Source organism: Pongo abelii, chromosome 9 (genome assembly GCF_028885655.2).
Source record: "Pongo abelii isolate AG06213 chromosome 9, NHGRI_mPonAbe1-v2.0_pri, whole genome shotgun sequence".
Classification (NCBI taxonomy): Eukaryota; Metazoa; Chordata; class Mammalia; order Primates; family Hominidae; genus Pongo; species Pongo abelii.
Genome location: NC_071994.2, coordinates 131,474,000 through 131,488,379, shown reverse-complemented (window position 1 = coordinate 131,488,379; position 14,380 = coordinate 131,474,000). Strand labels below are relative to the sequence as shown.

The following is a 14,380-nucleotide window of genomic DNA, read 5'->3' as shown; positions in this document are numbered from 1 at the left end:
TGAACATGCACCCAATAACTTAAAATTAAAAAAAGAGAAAGAAATCACAGCCAGTTCTCATTTGTGCTGAGGGGAATTCAGCAGGGGTAACCAAGCAGAAGCCAGGGCTCCCTGCTGAAGCCACAGTGCAGGTGTTAGATATTTGGTGATTGCCCTAGTAATGCACTGTGTGGAGAGGCTAAAAACTGCTTTCTCCTTTGAGATCCCCTTGATGCCTTATCTTTCCAGGCGAAGTCAATCCCCCATTTCCTCTGAAATGTGTGTTATATTCTGAAGTGGAAATACTCTGAATTCCAGTTGCAGCTAAGGGCTTACTTGAGCATAGAAGAGGTTAAGTCTTCCGACTTAGGTCTCCTTTGTGGCTATTTGAAAAAATTCAGAGATGAGGATCTCCTTGAGCTCAGGAGATTGGTTTCCCAGGGGGACACCCAGAATCAGATTCCTGCACTGAGCAGACTTTGCGTGGCTTCCCATGACCTGCTGCTATCTAAAGAATTTTTAAGTACTCAGAGAATGCCTTCTTGTTTATAGTGAAAAATAATTCAAGGTTTGAGGGATTTATTACTCAAGGCTGAAGGATAAACCTCTGCATTCTTCATTTTGGACCAAGGTGGCTCTCCCTAGAGCCTCTCAGCACCCTTGTTTCTTCTGGGCTGCACACTTCTTTTTTCAATAAGCTTCCGAGGCAGATAAGAAGAGGTGACCTCTGTCTCTACCCACTCTTCTGAAAGGTGGACTCCAGAGAACAAGTCTTACATTTATATGAAATTGAAATCATTCATTGTTTAAAAGGCATTTATTGAGCATCTGCTATGTGTGAAATATTGTTCTTTATGTTGTGAAAAATACAAAAAGTAAAAACTCAAAACAGAAAACAACCAATCAGAATACATTATCTCTTTCCTCAAGGAGACAATACAGGAGAGAGGAAAAAGATGAATAATGTTACATCTCAAGCCAAAAGCCTGGACACTACCTTGTGAATTCCAAGGGAGACATTCAAGGGTGTGGAGAAAACCCAAACATGCGAGGGCAGAATGTATACTTTATTTATCTCTGGGGTAAACAAAGACATGGAGGCAAAGATATTTTGTAGGATAGTTCAGCTTGAGTCCACAGCACACATGTTGTGGAGTGCTGGGAAATGAGATTGAAGGTTGAAATGGTAGACTGAGGCTATGCTGTGGCATGTTTTGGATACAGAATAATACTGTCCTGCCCAAAATCAGCATTCTTTGATTGCATGAGGAAAGTGGAATTTTATGATTAATCTGGTACAGTTAGTAGGAAATCAGAAATAGGAAACCAACACAGCATGGTCAGTGATGATAATTTTAATACACATATTAAATGGTTAATCTTCCTAAGTCATTTATAATATATAGGGAAGACTTTATTTTCTGCACTTTACAGATGAATACATTGAAGGTCAGAGGGGTTAAATGACTTGTTAAAAGTTACACATAAGGGCCAGGTGTGGTGGCTCACACCTGTAATCCCAGCACTTTGGGAGGCTGAGGCGGGCGGATTGCCTGAGGTCAGGAGTTCAAGGCCGGCCTGGCCAACATGGTGAAACCCCATCTCTACTAAACACACACACACACACACACACACAAATTAGCCTGGTGTGGTGGCACACACCTGTAATCCCAGCTACTCGGGAGGCTGAGGCAGGAGAACTGCTTGAGCCCGGGAGGTGGAGGTTGCAGTGAGCTGAGTTCATGCCACTGCACTCCAGCCTGGCCTACAGAGCGGGACTCTGTCTAAAAAAAAAAAAAAAAAAAAAAGTTACACATAGATAAAAGGACCAGCCCTCACTTAGACCCAAGCTTCTTTACTCTCTGTGTGTCTTTGGTATACCAAGTCCATCTTGTTCCAGAAACAACTAATCAGACCTCTTCTAAAATGTTCTGTAAAATTTAAGTTTTTGCAAACATAAGGTGGCTCTTGATCCACAAAGGTGGGAAGTGGGCATAATTATGCAAGATATCTTTGCAGAGAGTTTTTAAAAGCAGAGGAAATATATGCTGACTTTCTAAATTCCACCTTTTTATTTTTTAGGCAAGGTCTAATTCTGTCGCCGAGGCTGGAGTGCAATTATATAGCTATCTGTAGCCTTAACCTCCTGGGCTCAAATTATCCTCCCACCTCAGCCTCCCGAGTAGCTGGGACTATAGGCTTGCACCACCATGCTGGCTAACGTTTGCATTTTTTGTAGGGATGGGGCCTTACCATGTCTCCTGGGCTGGTCTCTTATTCCTGGACTCAAATGATCCTCCTGCCTTGGCCTCCCAAAGTGCTGGGATTACAGGTGTGAGCCACTGTTCCCAGCCTAAATTCCACTTCTTGAACAGTCCTGTCCATTTCAGTGTCTTGTGATGAAGAGATTTTTTTGAAGACTAGTGAAAATATAGCGAAATTCATTCAGTGCTGAGATACTCCCTGCTAGTGAGTAATTCATAGAGGCAAGTTATTTTTCTTAGGCGAATAGGGTGTGGCTGAACAATTATTATAACACTTCTGTGTTCATAGGTCCAAGGCTACAGCTTTTCTTATTGCTAGAGGTGGGATGTCACATCATTGTAACGTGGCAACTGATAAATTTACCAAGTTCTATTCAACATAACTTTTTTTTTCTGGCTTCATTTATGATGCAAAGGACTGTTGGGACTCCAGGAGGGAAAAGACTTTTTATCTAGATAAAAATTTAGCTTATTTAGAGTCAGTTCTCTCTGGGGTTTTAGGAAAGACATCCAGAGTTGCCAAGATTTGCCTCTTCCAATACTTCCTGGTTGTAAAACTTTCTTTTTAAATAATCTCTTCTACTCTTCCTCTTCTCACCCTGCACTGTGCCCACCATTACAGATATACGGATATAAACTCAAGGCGCACATGAGCTGCTGAGATAGGGAGAGAATTCTATTCATTTGGCAGAAGTGGATTAAGGAAGAGACAGGGGCAGTTGGTTCCTATGACACTCAGCAGAGGCTTGTTTTCTGGTTTTCAATTTCCCTTTCCTTCTTGTTTTTTTTTCTTGGCCCTTTCACCCCCTCACCAAAATTATTTTCGTTTCACACCATTTTGGATATTGTTCCCTCTCTGTATTCTGGTATATTCCTAGATCAAGGCAACAGCTAAGAAAATATCTTATAAGTCATTTTCTCCTTATTGTGAATTCCAGGGACTGAAAGACCAACATGAAAGGGTTCCAGACACCAGGAAGACAGGGGCTCTACTTGTAATTCATTGTTGATAAACTTGTTCATTGAAGACCTGAATTCTGGCAGTAAAAGAAATTATTCTTCTCTATTAACTATTTTCAGACATGTTCTTTTGTATCTTCCTTTCCCACTTCTCATCACAGCTCAAGCATATTTCATAGATTTGTGGTCACATTCTGGGATTGCTAAATCCATTGAAACCTCAAATCTCATATGCAATACTATTTATCTGCTCTATCCAAATTCAGATTTAACTCATTGTTCAGGGATCGTTTGTGTGTGTGTGTGTGTGTGTGTGTGTAGGGAGGGAGTGTTTAATTTTCCATGATTCCTTTACTTCCTCTCTCTGCTGCTTCCGACTTCCCAGGGAGAAGGAAGGGAAAGGGATGAAGGTTTGGAGACAGGTGCATAGAAGCTGTGCTGGCTACTGCTGCACTCTCTCCTTTACAATGGTAGCTACTCCAGACAGTCTCCTGCCTTAGGAATGCACCATAAAAGAAGCAGTTATTGGTTTCCATTCTAGCCTATAACCTTTAAACCCTAGTGCATGCTTGTCATACCTGGGTGAAATTTCTCAGCTCAGCAGCAGTACTGATTTAAGCATAAGTGATTCTGCAGCTCTGCTTCATTAGGCTGGTGAATAAGTTGCCAATCTTCTCGAGGCACTTCAACTCCATCTCTGTGGAGACCCTGTTGAAAAATCCCCCCAATGGGAAGGAGAGGAGAAAGGCCAGAGTGTTTCTCTCACGATCTTCCTACTCTAACAACTCTCATTTATGAATTCCTTTTAGATTTCTGGCCTTGCTTTGTAGAAGCTGGTTGCTTCTCCAGAAGCTACCTGGCTTGAGGGGCACAGGACTAATCCTACTATTTTTTATTAAGCCCTAGAAGGTATGTGTTGTAATTCCAAGATATTGTCTTTAGGAGAAAGGGGCAATTATCTATTGCCCCTTAATTTGGAGCTGATAGAAAAGGAAAATTCTATTTAATATTCTGTTTAACATTCTTGTATTCTCAGACCCAATATAACGTATGGCTTATAGTAGAGGTCTATTCAATATTTATTTACTGAAGGAATGAATAAGTGAATGAATAAAAGAAAGATCAAATAATTAAAACTGAAGAAAAAGGAAAATCATTCTGGTTCAATGGTCCTAAAATTATATTAATGGCAATCTTATTAGTTATCTGTTGTTGCCTAATAAATTTCTCCAAAACTGAGCAATTTAAAGTAACATTTATTATCTTAGAATTTGTGAGAGACAGGAATTTAAGAGGAGCTTAGCTGAATGACCTGGATCGTGGTCCCTCATGAAATTGTGGGCAAGATGTTGGCCAGAGCTGCAGGCATCTGAAACCTTGACTGGACTGGAGAATCCATATCCAAGATGGTGCACTCACAGAGCTGATGTCTCCACCACATGGCTTCTCCATAGAGCTACACACAGTGTGGCAGCTGGATTTCCTCAGAGCCATAGTCAGAGACAGAGACTATACCAGAAGCTGCAATGTCTTTTATAACCCAGTGTTGGAAGAGACATAATTGCCATTTCTGACATAGTCTATATTTCACACAGGCCAACTCCAGTATAATGTGCAAGGTGACTACACAAGAGTGTGAATAGCAAGAGGCAAGAATCATTGAGGCTCATCTTGGAGGCTGACTATACCACAGCAGACTATTCATATGTTTTAACCCTTTGAATGCTCATGAATTCAATAACACAGGAAAAACAGACCAATTCCTTGAAAACCACCAGCCACCCAAACTCAGCCAAGATGAGTTTGCCAATCTGAATATTTCTATAACCATTAAGGAAATTCAATTTGTAATTAAGATGTCCCGAAGAAGAAATGTCCAGGTCCAGGTGGTTTCACAGGAGAGTGCTACCAACTTTTAAGAAGGATTGACACCAATTTTAGGTAATATTTTTCATCTCATTTTTTGAGACTAGAATTACTCTGATATCAAAAACTGAAAAGAAAATACAAATTTAAAAAAATAAAACTATAGGCAATTATTCCTAATAACAAAAATCCTCCACAAAATATTCGCAAATCAACTACAGCAATATATAAAATGAATTATACACCATGACTAAGCAGGCTTTGTTCCAACTATGTGGGGCCGATCTAACATTCAAAATCAATCAGTATAATTCGCCATATCAACATGTTAAGAAAAATCACATGATCATATAAATCAATATAGAGCAAAGCATTTGACAAAATTCAACATCCATTCATGATTGAAAAAAATAACTCAGAAAAATAGGAATAGAAGGGAACTTCTTCAACTTACTAATGAGCATCTATGAAAACCCTTTATCTAACATCACACCTAAGTGTAGATGACTTTCTCACCAAATTTTCTCCCTGAGATTAGGAACGAGGCAAGGATATCTATCCACTAATCTTAATCAACATAGTACTAAAAGTTTCAGCCATTACAATAAGGCAAACGAAACAAACAAACAAAAAGGTTGGAAGTTTGTAAAGTAAGAAATAAAACTGTCCCTATTTTCAGATGACATAATTATTTACATAGAAAATTTCAAGGAATCTGCCTCCCAAAAAGTCCTCAAGTTTTCAGAATACAAGATCAACACACAAAAATTAGTCACATTTCTGTGTACTAACAACAAATACCTGAAAATCAAAATTAGACACACAGTTCAAAACCAATCTTTTACAAAATAACTCTAAAGAAAATGAAATACTTAGCTATAAACTTAACAGAATATGTACAATCTCTTTATGCTGAAAATTATAAATGCTATGATGAAACTTAAAGAAGAGCTAAATGGGAATACTGTCTTTATTAATTGAAAAGACTTAAAATAATACAATTCTCAATTCCCCCCAAATTGATCTATAGGTATAATATAATTCCTATCTAAATTTCAGCAAGACATTTTGTAGACATACACAAGCGTATTTGAAAATTAGTATGAAAACACATATAGCCTAGAAATGTGAAAGCAATCTAGAAAGTAAAGAATAAAGTGGGAAGAGGCACTCCACTTGATACAAAGGCTTACTAAGGCTGCAGTAATCAAGACAGTGTAGAATTGGTGGAGAGACAGACATAGATCAACAGAAAAAGAGCAGAATAGATAATGCAGATGCAGACCTAAATATGCCCATATGATTATTTAAACTTTTGATTTTGAGATAATTATAGATTCACATGCAGCAGTAAGACATAATAGAGAAAGATCCCATGTAAACTTTACCTAGTCTTCCTCAATGGCAACATCTTGCAAAACCATTGTATAATATTACACCAGGATATTGACATTGATACGGTCAAGAGATAGAAGAGTTCTGTCATCACAAAGGTCCTGTATTGCTCTTTCGTAGCCACAGTTTCCTACCACCTCCCTCAGTCTTTAAAAATCACCAATCCATTATCCATTTCTCTAATTATGTCACCTAAAGAATGTTGTATAAATGAAATCAAATAGTATGTAGGCCTTCAGGGCTGGCTTTTTTTTTTTCTTTTATTCAGCCTAATTCCTTGGATACAAATTTTTGCATGTATCGGTAGTTTGGTATTTTTTTTTTTTTTAATTACTGGGTAGTGAGTGTTTCGTGCTGTGGATGCAGCACAGTTGGCTGAACCATTCATCTGTTGAAGGACATCTGGTTTGCTCTAGTACTTGGCCATTATGGATAAAGCTGCCCTAAACATTCATATACAGGTTTTAACCACCATATTGATTTAGGTTGAACAAACACGTCTAAGGAAATGTTTCCATTTGTGGAAATATCTTCAGTAATTATAAAATATTACTGAGATATTTAAGCAATTACGGGGAAGGGAAGGTGTTCCAGAAGACTGTAAGCACTCTTCTCTTTAGTCCTTGTGAGAGGTGACAACATGCTGGCGGCCCGCACTCGCTCTCAGCGCCTCCTCGGCCTGGGCGTCCGCTCTGGCCACGCTCGAGGAGCCCTTCAGCCCGCCGCTGTACTGTGGGAGCCCCTCTCTGGGCTGGCCGAGGCTGGAGCTGCTCCCTCTTCTTGTGGGGAGGTGTGGAGGGAGAGGCGTGGGTGGGATCCTGGGCTGCACATGGCACTTGTAGGCCAGGGCAAGTTCCAGGTGGGTGTGGGCTCGGCAGGTTCTGCTCAGAGCCAATGGCTGGCACCGCCAGCCCTGGGCAATGAGGGGCTTAGCACCCAGGGCAGCAGCTGCAGAGGTGGTGCCGAGTCCCCCCAGCACTGCTGGCCTGCCCATGTGGTGCTTGAATTCTCGCCAGGCCTCAGCTGCCTCCCCGTGGGGCAGGGCTCGGGACCTGCAGCCTGCCATGCCCGAGTCCCCCTGTGGTGTGCTCCAGCGCGGCCTGAGCCTCCCCGACAGGTGCCGCCCACTCCTCCTCGGCTCCTGGTCCCATCCATCGCCCAAGGGCTGAGAAGTGCAGGTGCACGGCAGGGGACTGCCAGGCAGCTCCATCCGTGGCCCTGGCGCGGGATCCACTAGGCGAAGCCAGCTAGGTTCCTGAGTTGGGTGGGGACATGGAGAACTTTTTTGTCTAGCTGGAGGATTGTATATGCACCAATCAGCACTCTGTGTCTAGCTCCAGGTTTGTGGATGTACCAATCAGCACTCTGTATCTAGCCAATCTGGTGGGGACTTGGAGAACTTTTATATCTAGCTAAAGGATTGTAAATCCACCAATCAGCCTTCTCTGTCTAGCTCAAGGTTTGTAAACACACCAATCAGCACTCTGTGTCTAGCTCAAGGTTTGTAAATGCACAAATCAGCACTGTGTCTAGCTCAAGGTTTGTAAATGCACCAATCAACACTCTGTATCTAGCTAAAGGTTTGTAAACACACCAATCAGTGCTCTGTGTCTAGCTAATCTGGTGGGGACTTGGAGAACTTTTATGTCTAGCTGGAGGATTGTAAATGCACCAATCAGCACTCTGTGTCTAGCTCAGGGATTGTAAACGAACCAATCAGTTCCCTGTCAAAATGGGCCAATCAGCTCTCTGTAAAATGGACCAATAAGCTCTCTGTAAAATGGGCCAATCAGCAGGATGTGGGTGGAGTCAGATAAGGCAATAAAAGCAGGCTGCCCTAGCCTGCAGGCAACCCACTGTTTGTTCTTTCACTCTTTGTGATAAATCTTGTTGCTGCTCACTCTTTGGGTCCCCACTGCTTTTACAAACTGTAACACTCACCGCGAAGGTCTGCAGCTTCACTCCTGAAGCCAGCGAGACCAGGAACCCACCAGAAGGAAGAAACTCTGAACACGTCTGAACTTCAGAAGGAACAAACTCCGGACGCACCATCTTTCAGAACTGTAACACTCACGGCAAGGGTCCATGGCTTCATTCTTGAAGTCAGCGATACCAAGAACCCACCAATTTTGGACACACTTGTGCTTTTCCACAGGCCTCTCCTTTAAACTTTCTTCGTTCAGATGTCCCTGACACCCCATCCTTACCCAACGTTCCTTGAGACACCTTATCTCTTTCCACCAGATACTGAAGGCTGCGTGTTTAGGTCCCTTCTCATGTCTCTCAAATTCCAGTTAGGAAAAAGAAGGACGGATTCTGATTCTGTTTGGATTGATGAAGAAGAAAAGGAAAAGAAAATGGTTAACTTCACAAGTTATCTGATTTCCTACTAAATTCCTAAACTCAAACATAGTTCACCAACATTGCTATTAATTTCCTTCCAATGATGCATATCTAGTTTGCATAAAAACATATTATCCATTTATTAACATGGCTTTTGCCTTTTTAGTTGTGAAGGAATAACCAAGATTTAGTTATTCTGAAAGTATGGATACCTATATCTTGGCCTTAAATTCATTTTAAGGCTTTATTACATTAACTAAAAATGCCTTTGTCTGAGTTTTTTAGATAAATGGCACAATGCCAAAACTTCATCTAGCAACTTACATATAGATTCAACTCAATAAACATCTGATGAATTAATACTCCATTTTTTTTATTTTTAGAGTATAGTGGGGATTAGGGAGATAGTGAAAGTAATTTATAGTGCCACCTGAGGCATGGTGAAGAAAGCAGAGAGCTGTTTACAAATGTTTTAGAGATCATATGTGAAACTAGGATTGGATTTATAGAAATGATAGATTATCATACATGTCTTTACAGAGCAGAGAGATGGTCAATGGATGGAACTATCAGGTTGATAGACACAGGCCATCTTGTGAAAGAGCTTTCCAGTAATGAGCTATTTAGAACTGAGAATCCACTGATATTTGAAGTAATAATCTACCCATCATCGGGAATATTCCAAAAATTTCAACATTAAGGAAGAAGATATTGTGGCATTGAGTGAAAAGTAGAGCGACATAATCTTGAAGGCCCATGCAGTTCTAAGATTCTACATGGTTATGCCCATTGATTTAAAAAATTCTGTAAATATTTTAACATTCAAAAATGTGCATAAATGTAGACTTGTGAACAAGTTCCTATTAAAATATTCCTATACATAATGCCATTGGCAACAAAGTCATGTACTCAATCACCAAGTGGTTTGGGCATCTTTAACTAAATAAACTGACAACTAGATGCATGAAGAAAATATTGACATGGACTGGCAGAAATGTAAAATCTGTTACAAACTCTGACAAATTTCAGAGCATTAACTCTATTTGGCGGAATCCCTAATGTTTTATTGAAAAGAGAATATTCTTTAACTCAACACTAGTTGTTATGGTTAGTCTTCTGAGTTAACTCAGCTAAAAAGCAGGTTATTTAATCAAACACTAGTCTGGGTGTTACTGTGAAGGTATTTTGCTGATGCAGTTGTCTTTAAGTAAAAGGTATTACCCATGATAATGTGAATGAATGTCATCCAATCAATTGAAAGCTGAACAGCACAGTAAGCTGAACCATTCATCTGTTGAAGGACAGCCTAAGGGCTATCCTGGAGGAGGAATTCTGTCTCAAGGCCATAGCATCAAATCTGTAGCATCAAATCCTACCTGAGTTTCTACACTGTGAGCCTGAGATATGGGTTTCAGACTTGACAGTCCTCACAACTGTGGGATGAGGCAACTACTCAATCAATCAAACAAAGGTGGATTTACATATTCTCTTCGTTCTTTTTCTATGGAGGATCCTGACTGATACACTAGTTCTCTTATGTCCACTACTGAAATGCCTGCCTTAGGGAGAAGATGTTGTAATTTGACTGGTATATTCCAGAGTGTACTGAAGTCAAAATCATGATTGCATTAAAATGGTATAGCTCTCTTTACCTCCATTTATATTTCTTTTGTGGCATACCTTCATTTATGCAAGCATTTTTTTGCATTAATTCATCTTTATATGAGCCAAATGATTGTAGTCATTTGTGGTGGCCTAATTCAAGAACTTGATAAGATTACTCACTGTCGGACGTAGAAAAGATCTTAGAAATCAACCAGGCCAAACTCTCACTTAATAGACATGGAAGAAAGATAGCAAAATGATTGCTATTGCTAGTACTGGGCTGAGCAGCCATGTTTCACACACAATTTTATCATTCTACTCTGCCTTCCTCCGCCTCCTGCCAGTAGTCTCCTCTCCCCCCGAAAAAATGAAAACTGACTGATTTTGCTACCATAGGGTAAACCAAACTAGCGTCTGGAACGAGGACAGATGATTATGGATGGAGTATACAAAATCATGAGGAACAGAAGTTGCTATGTTCTGTTCTGGATTCTTACTATGAACAAAGGCATTCAAGTCTCCAAAATTAGGGTGACCAGCCACATCCTTTGGTTTCTGGAGCCCTCTAGGAACTCTGGCACAATCAAACTAATACATTAGACTTGAATTCACATATGGCTCAAATATGTACCTTTCTCTGTCCAAATATAAAGCATCCAAGAATGAAAAAGATCTTTTGCTTCCAACAGCAACTGGTAGAATTTGTTTCCTCTCTAAATATAGTTTCATTTTTGAAATAAAACCAAGAGATTAACAAACATTATGATATTGTACAGAGAAAGTGAAATGCAGTGTCTTAGATTTGATGCTGAAGTGGGACATCGGCTTTCTTCTTGGAAGTGTGACTCTTCATTGTATATGGTTGTGAATACTCTTGCAGCTGGCATTTTATACCCTGATGTTACTCATTTTTTATTGGGGAGCATGAATTTGGGTTATGAGGTAAATAAGTTCTTAATGCCTAGAAACAGATTGAAATAGTGTTATAGATCTTACAACATTTTCCTACAGAAGTTAAAAATATTCAGAGATTCCTGAGTTTTAGTCACATGAAATTTTGTGCTTATGCCTTTTTCTCAATTTTGCACATATAATCCAAAGGATAAATGAATGACTCTAAATTAATGTCTCTAAAAGGTTGCTAGACATAGTACCTCATTGGATCTTGATGTTAACCCTATGATGCACATTAGGCTGAAAAAACTAAAGCTGCAATAGAGAGTTTTGTTATTTCCCAACATCAATTAACTAGTGATCAGCAGAGTAGGATCTTAAATCTATGTTTTTTTGTCTCTAAATGTCATGTCTTTTGATTAAGATTTTTGGCCATATAGATTATGAAAAAGAAAAGTTAAACAGTGGAACCACTCTATTTCTTATTTATGATTTGATAAAGATTGGCTCTCCTGGAATTTAATTCTCAGTGTCTAAATTTAATATCAAGTTTTCTAATGAACTTTTATTTTTATATCTGTGGAATGCATGTCTGCCATAAATGTTGAGCAATTTCCACACTGTTGTAAGTAATGAATGTGAAATTCAAGTGCTTCTGTGATTTATGCCAGGTTGTTGGCATTCAACCATGACTCACAGCTCCAAGCCAGCAGTTCTAAATCTCTCCAGTCCCACCTTTCAGTTGGGGAGTTCCCAGGGTTAATGGTCTTTGGAGCCAATATGCTCCCTGAGTTAGCTTTGAAGGTGATTCATTGCTCTGGTATGAAGTTTGAGGACCAGCCAGTTTAGGTGGATTCCATTCAGCACCCAGTTCAACAGACAACACAAGACTGATTCAAACCCTGGCTCTCCCACCTACATAAATGTTACAAAATCAACAAACATTCACTTTACAATAATTTGATTTGCATTTTTAATTCAGTCACCAGTTATCTACATTGGACAATGTGGAAAAGAAAAGTTGACTTGCTTATTACTGTTGGCTTATGCTGGCAGGAGGGTTAATCTTTGCCCAGAAAGTGTACACGTCACAGCTGAGTCAGTCTATCTGTCTAGAACACTCCTCAACACTTACGCTGTTACTTGTCTGAAGAAGTCTGTTTTTCATCCTCTGCTGTGATGAATGCCCATATTTTTACTCAAACTTGAGTCTTTTTTCAACCAGTAAAAGTAAACCTTCTTGTCCTAAATAAAAAAGACTACCTCAAAAGATGGTTCAAAAGGCATCTTGGAAATCAAGTAGCACTTACGCAGCATGATTTGCTTGTATTACTGTAAGTGACAATGACTCAAAATCATATGGATTAAATTTTCTTACAAATAAATACAGGCTCACTAATATAGAGTTTGGTTTGTATTTTGCCAATACTACAACAACTTAATAAGGATTTGTAGCCTTTCTTGAACCAGAAGGATCTGCTGTTCAACAGTAGAAAGTAAAATGGATCACAAATATGTAATGTTCCAATAGATATCAAGGCATTCTAAAGTCTTTTTTAAAATTAGGCTAGCTGTTGATTTTGGTTGTAGTTAAGAATTTGCAAATGCTGTAATTTTTAAGTTAACATAAACAAATACTATTGTGGTTAATTAAAACATTTCTTTTTTCATTAAAAGGCATTGCCAGTAAAGAAACTAGGGACAAATATTTAAGATGAAAAGGGACAAAGAGCAAGTCACTGACAAAGCAAAACAAGAATTGAAAATTTCTTCTTCCAAGCCCCTTACTCAATCATTTTTTGCCTTCCAACTTCATCTAGTGATTAAAGATAACATACTATTAACAGTAACACATAAGATGAAAATAGTACTAAATGCAATAATGCAACCTTAACTAAATGTAAAAAAGTAACTTAATATCCATGCTTAGAAATGGATTACTTAATGATTCAATAGTTGGACTCGTCCAGCTAAAATATATGCAAAATATGGTTCTAAACTGGAGAAATTATTATCTGAAGATAATTGATAAGATCCTCCTTTTTTCAGCCATGTCACCAGTTATATGCAAATAACTATAGGTTATAGTGAGTAACTCAACTTCATCTGGATAATGCTGAACAAAACTCTAGAGAGGAATTGTAAAAAACAAATGTTTTTATTTTTATAATTTTGACTCAAAGCCAAGTCTTACAGGATTTTGCTTGGAATTATATTCTTTTATTTGCAAGCAAAGAGTTCCCTAGGCTTTTAGATTGGCAGAGCTAGTAAAATACTGTTCATCTGAGGCTATTGAATCTTAGCATTCTAAAAAGTTCCAGTCTACTACTGCTGCTAAACTTAACCTCAGGTGAGCCACACCACTGAGGCATGAGGTTCACTATTCTTTCCAGTGTACGAAGTGAAAGTTCCTTCTGCCTGTAGTTTGATGAACACACTCAGACAGGATCAACCTGAGTAAGGCCAGTCCTTTAGCTTTTCATTGCTTTACCAATTATTACTTTAGTGCTTACCAGGTATTCAGGTACAGCATGAGGTCCAAGCAATATTTTTAGTTGCAGGGAACCCAAAGTCTGGTAGTGCAGAGAAATGTTGAAATAAATAATTATGGTCGAATATGAATCTATAATAGAAGTAGACATAGAGTGCTGTGGTCTTTCAGAATTCAGAATGACTAGTTATTTGAGGTTGGAGTTGGGGTGAGGCTGTATCAATTGTCTAGTACTGTGTAACAAATCATTCCAAAAAAGAACCTTCAAACAAAAGGTATTGTTCATGATTTTGCTCTGGGATCTGGGCTCAGCCACACAGCTCTTCTGTTGTCATCTCTTGGGATTACTCATGGTGTTTTGGCTGCAGCCAGAGGATCCAAGAAAGTTTCCTTCACATACTTGGCAGTAACATGGAATTTGCAGCTGAGTGTCTTGGCCCTCCTCCATGTGGCTTTTCCAGCATATTGACCCAGGTTTTTAATATGGGGGCAGCAGCTTTCCAAGAGAGTGAGAACAAAAACTGCAAGGCCTCTTGAGTGAGACTGGACAGTCACACAGTGCCACCTCTACTGCATTCAACTG

At 39.3% G+C, this 14,380-nt stretch overlaps 1 long non-coding RNA gene across 1 annotated transcript in view; it reads right to left on the bottom strand.

The window, feature by feature from the left end:
* The window catches only part of LOC112135539 (uncharacterized), a 32,447-nt gene extending 18,451 nt beyond the window's left edge, over positions 1-13,996 (bottom strand). The window contains exons 1-3 of the long non-coding RNA XR_002916816.2: positions 13,820-13,996; positions 11,044-11,125; positions 8,672-8,786 (exon numbers count right to left, since the gene is read on the bottom strand). This is a non-coding gene — a long non-coding RNA (uncharacterized LOC112135539). The remainder of the gene's footprint in view (positions 1-8,671; positions 8,787-11,043; positions 11,126-13,819) is intronic.
* Between the last annotated feature and the right edge of the window lie 384 nt (positions 13,997-14,380).